Consider the following 6,000-nt stretch of genomic DNA (forward strand, 5'->3'; position numbering starts at 1 on the left):
AGAGGGAGGCAGACAAAAAGTTGGAGGGAGATCACCTTAAGGCTGTCAGGTTTAACATCATTCCTACCTATTTGTTTCACAGAGTTTTTGGCTATACAGTTGTTGGTTTTTAAAACCACTCCTTTCCCTTTTTTAAAAAAAAATTTTTTTTTATTCATCATCAACAAGAATTACATTTAATGATACATTTCATTATGCAGTTTCATCAAAAAGAAAGAAATAAAAAAAAACAAAGAATTAAAAATAAGAAAAACAAGACATGATTAGGCCAAGAATTAATGGAAAACTAGCCGATTGCCCCCAATCAAAACGGAGAGTGTCATTATTTTAATCTTTTTCAAGCCTCTCTTTCCAATAGGCAATAGGGGCCCATATCCGATTCCCCATTTGCCTTGTCTTCCATCCTTTTTTATCGTACAAGGCTTTTTCGAATGCATATACAGCTAATAATCATGATAGCCATTGTTGAAATGTTGGCGGATTTGGATCTTTCCACATTGTTGCGACACAAAGTCGGCTCAAAGTCATCGCTATATATATAAACTCAAATTGGGGTATTTCTACACCATCCCTAGTTACCCCCAGGACCATAACTTCGTTAGTTATAGTAATTTTAATCCCTAGTGCTCTATCCAAAAATTGCTCTATTGAGTTCTTAAATAGATCCAAGGCGGGGCAAGCAGCAAACATATGTATAGTATCTGCCTGTGTTGCCTGGCATCTTGGGCAAACCACTCCCGTCGTTCCACCCCATTGAGCAATTCTGTGTGGGGTGTAATAGAGCTCAAACATGGTCTTATATTGCTGGACTTGTAAGGTGGCTACTCTTAACACTGAATTTAATAGCTTGAACGCTTTTTCAACCTCGTTCCCAGATAAATTCAATTTAATGTTCCATTTTTCTATAACCTTTGCACAATCGTCCTCCTTATGCCTGGTCAATTCCCCGTATACCTGGGATATTGAGCAGCCCTTCTTATCTCTTAGAATTTCCATGATTTCTACTCTCCGATAGTTAATATCCCCTCCCTGTTTTTTTAACAAAGCTGATCTTATTTGAAGGTATTTAAAAAAGTCCCTACGGTCTAAGCTATATAACTGCTGTGCTTGATCAAATGTTATGAAACCTGTTGTACCCATAAGGTCACCAATCGTTTTTACCCCCATCATATCCCACCTCTTCATAACTGGATCATGAAAGACCTCTGGCAACAGCTGATTATTAAATAACGGGGTGTAATAATTCATCCTCCCCATTTTCATTTTCTTCTTGACAGTTGACCATACTGCCATTGCCGCGCCTAGAGTCTTGAACTTGACTTTTTTGTAATAGCTACCTTCATTAAACGAGAGAAGCCACTTATTAGAGTCCTTAATCAATAACTCATATATATCAGGGACGCTCTCTCCTACTCTCCACCGATCCTCCATACTTCCACCCACTAACCCTCTGATATATTGCAGGACAGTCGCCCAATAATAAGCCCTATAGTCAGGTGCCGCCAGGCCCCCTCGCTCTCTCGGTAACGACAGAAATTTCAATGCTCGCCGCGTTTTGCCTTTAGCCCAAATAAAGCGATTTGTGAGTCCTTCTATTTCACAAAACCAGTTATTATTAAATTTTAGTGGAATGGTGCGGAACAGATATAGTACTTTGTGCAAAAAAATCATTTTTATTAAATTGCATCTGCCAATTGTTGTTGAATGTAGATTATTTAGTCTATCTAAGTCCCCTTTAGCCTTTTTTATTACCGGCCCCAAATTCATTTCCACTACCTTTGAGAGATCTGAAGTTATTGTTATCCCTAAATAGGTAGCTGAGTCTGTAATTCTTTGATCCACCATCGTTACCTTTTTATTAATTACTATTTGAGTTTTGCTCTGGTTTAATTTATACCCCGAGAGCGCCCCGTAAGCCATTGCTTCCCTTTCTATTTCTAACAGCGCTACTGCTGGATCCGTAGATGTTATGGCTAGGTCGTCGGCATACCCTAAAATTTTTGTTTCAAATCCATTCAAAACAACAGGCTTGATATTTTCATTTAACTCTATCTTTCTTATGAAAGCGTCTATATAGAAGGCAAAGAGTAACGGGGAGCAGGGGCACCCTTGCCTGGTACCCCGTCCAATCTTTATTATCTCGCTCTGCTCTCTCATAATCCTTAATCTTATCGTGGGGTTCTTATATAGAGCTCTCAGAGCCCCAATACAGACATCTCCTATGTTTGCCTTCCCCAAAGCCGCCCAGAGGAAGCCCCACGAGACCCTATCAAACGCTTTTTCAGCATCTTACAAAATTAAAGCCATATGGTCTCGTGAGGTTGCCGTCCCGTCAAACAATGTACACACTCTTCTAATATGGTCCGCTGTACCCCTTCCTGGGATAAACCCATGCTGTCGGGGAGAGATAATCTTGCCTATGACTGCACTAAGGCGATTAGCTAATATCTTAGAGTAAACCTTAGTGTCGCTGTTCATCAGACTTATAGGTCTATATGACCCGGGATTGGTTGAAATTTTGTTCTTTTTTAGGAATACCACCATAGTTGCTTTCCCCCATGACTCGGGAGGTGTCTCCCCTCTTTGTGTAGCTACCATTAATTGATAGAGATCCTCTTCTATACTAGGGAGGAATTTTTTATAAAATTCAAGCGGTATAAGATCAGGACCCACAGCTTTCCCAGCAGGTAAATCTTTAATTGCTGCCCGTACCTCTTCTATCGAGAAATTGGTTTCCAACTCCGCTCTATCCTCCATTGTCAATTTCTCTATTAGCGCACTTTCTAAGTAATTCTCTATTTCACCACCTGCAGCGCCACTTTCAGGATTTTATAAATTCTGATAAAACTCTTGGAAAATAGAGCATATCCCCCTTGGTGTTGTCGCTGCTATCCCTGCCACGGAATTGACCTGTAAAATTTCTTCTTTAGTGGCCGCCTGTCGTGTCCTAATAGCTAAAATACGCCCTATCTGTTCGCTGAACTCGTATTGGTCCTGTTTCCACGCCAAATATTTTCCAGCCGCTTTGACTGCGAGCAACTCACCCACTGCTGCCTTTGCTATTGCCACCCTTTGTAGTATTCCAGTGACCTCTTGCCTAGCCTCAATTGCTTTAATTAATTCTTCTTCGACAGCAGCGACTGATCTCTGTTTGCCCTCCATTTCTTCTTTCTCTAGTTTATTTCGTTTTAATGTAAAGCTGATAGTCTCCCCCCTTATGCCAGCCTTCATAGCATCCCAAACTATTCTGGGGGAAGCAGATCCTCTGTTTACCTTTAAATATTCTTTTAGCCAGCTATCCATCTGGGTAACATACTTAGAATCAAGCAGCAGAGCTCTCTCGAAGGTCCAGCTAGATCTCTCTTTTTGTTGATTTGAGATAGCAATATCTAATATCAGAGGACTATGGTCTGATACCACCCGTGGCAATTTTCTAACCTTAGAGATTGTCGTCAATACTGGTGATACCAGAAAATAGTCCAATCTAGCTAAAGATTTGTGTGGCGCAGAATAATAGGTGCTTCCCCCTCCCCCAATATTTTGCTGTTCCCATTTATACATCAGCACGTTATCCTGCATCATCTGTATTAGTGCCCTATGACTTTTCTTTTTTCGACCTGTAAATCTAGTTGGATCATTTTTCCACAGACCATGTAAGTCGTTAATATTCAAGTCTCCAAAAACTATAATCGGCATAGGCCAGTTTGTCAATTGTGCGTTAATATGATCTAAGGCCTCTGGATCATCGACTGTTGGAGCATAGATGGAGCATAGTGTAAAGACAAACTCTTGCACCTTGCATTCTATTATGACCCATCGACCATGGGGATCTGCCTTCTTTTTTTTTACTGTCACCATGCCGCCCTGTGCTAATACCGCCACCCCCCGTGTCCTAGACCCTTGCGTTGTACATATTAGGAGTTGATACCCTAGTTGCTCTAGCAGGAATTTTTGAGATATCTCAATATGTGTCTCCTGTACACATACAATATCGGCGTGTATTGACCTAAAGTATTCTTTCAGCTCTCTCCGTTTTTTAGCATCGTTCAGACCGCTTATATTGATTGTGACTATCCGCATAAAGTTTGATTTTTTTTCCCCTTTTTCCACTTAATCCCCTCCTTCCTCCTTCTGTATAATTTCTTGATGATGATGTTGTTTTTCTCTCTCTTTTCTCCCCCTAGACCCCCCCCCCCTATCCCACCCTTCCTACAGGGTCCCCCCAGGGGGTAGCCCCTCCCTCCCTCCCCTCCACCCAGTGAGGCAAGCAGACCAATAGGTCTCTGTGATGGAGTCTGACTGTCAGCCTCCCTAAGCCTAAAATCCTTTAACTTTTTTTTTTTTTTTTGGTGCATTATACAACAATATCGTCCATTTCTTCTTCTGTTGTTATACCCCTCCTTCATTTTCTACCCCCCTTTTTTTTTTTTTTTTTTGTCCTGCAGGATATTCTTTCCCCCTCTTCATACAGTCTCCAAGATCCATTGTGCTGTCGCCTTTCCCCCCATCACCAATATCTAAATAGATCTACATGGCCCATAATATTTCTTATATTTCCTCCTTCAGGCAGTGGTACTAATCTTTTTTTAATGTATCCATATACGCCTTTGCTTGTACTTCAGAAGTGAATACTCTAACCGTGTTTTTATATATAATCTTCAACATGGCAGGGTTCATCAAATAAGCCTGCAATCCCATTTGATGGCATGGATCTAGCAACTCTCTCAGTCTCCATCTCCTTTCCACTGTTGTATGACAATAATCAGGGGTTGTAAAGAAAGATTGGCCATCGAACGAGCATTTAGAGTTGGGACGGGCTTTGGCATACACTTCCTCCCTTAATAAGAAGTTTCCAAAAAATATCAATATAGCTCTTGGTCTCTGTGGTCTCTGGGTTCCGCCCTGAGCCTGAGCCTGTGTCTCTTTCCTCTTCATCATCAATGGGAATCGATGTACTCTTTGGACTTCCTTCTCCCAGTCCCAATGACTCAGTTCAGGAAAGGCTCCTTTCAACATCTTCAATACATAGGCTCTCACATCATTCCCTTCCTTTCCCTCTTCAATACCCAGAACTCTTAGATTATTCCGCCGTTGGCGGTTTTCTAAGTCTTCCAATTTCCATTGGATGTCAGAGAGTTGCTGTTCGTGTCCTTTCGCCTTGGCAGTATCTTCTGCATGTCGATCTTCCATGGTGCTGATACGGTCCTCTAGATGGGATACCTTCGTTTTTGTGTCTGAGCAGATTTTGGCTATTCTTTTAATTGAGCCTTGCAGACTCCTGGTTGCGAGCCGATTTTTCCTCCCCTCAATCTTTGTTGCCTCTTGGAGTTGTTTTATCGAATTTAATATCAGCGGAGGAGCTTCCATTTCTGGCTCTCCGACACCCCCCTGCATCGGTGGTTCCGGATAAACCTCCTGGGTGGCTGAGTAATCCCATTTTAGATTTGTTGCGCTACCCCCTCCGCTTACACGCCTTTGCCCGCTAGACGCTTTTTCCTGTGACTGTGTATCTCTTTGTCGTTTTGAGAGCCTCTTTTTTCTAACGGCTATGTCCTTTTCTTTAAGGGAGACTCTGCTACTCCCTGAGCTAAGACCAAGACTGGCGTCTGTAGAGGCCTCCTCATCGCTTCTTTCTAGCTCAGATAGAATATCTTCAGACCCATCAGTCACTGAGAAAAAATTGTCAGCTGCATCTATGTTATCCTCTGTGCCACTGGGGCCACTGCTTGCGACAGCCCCCAGAATCAGATTCTTAGTTAATAATACTTCTATATTTGGCGTGCCTGTTGTACTCTCCGCACTAATCATCTCTGATCCTGCTACCTCAGCTCCAAGGAGGCCTGCTCGGCCTTGTACTTGATCTAAAGAAACCACTGGGTTCAACTCTGTGCTTCCCTTATCAAGCTCTTCTTCAATTTCACGACCATCCATAATCTCACCCCACTGCGCCTCAGAGTTAATGTCCTGCGTCTCAGGGGCCTTTCGTGCATTTTCTTGCGT

This window comes from Triturus cristatus, chromosome 5_2 (genome assembly GCF_964204655.1).
Source record: "Triturus cristatus chromosome 5_2, aTriCri1.1, whole genome shotgun sequence".
In the NCBI taxonomy this organism is placed as follows: domain Eukaryota; kingdom Metazoa; phylum Chordata; class Amphibia; order Caudata; family Salamandridae; genus Triturus; species Triturus cristatus.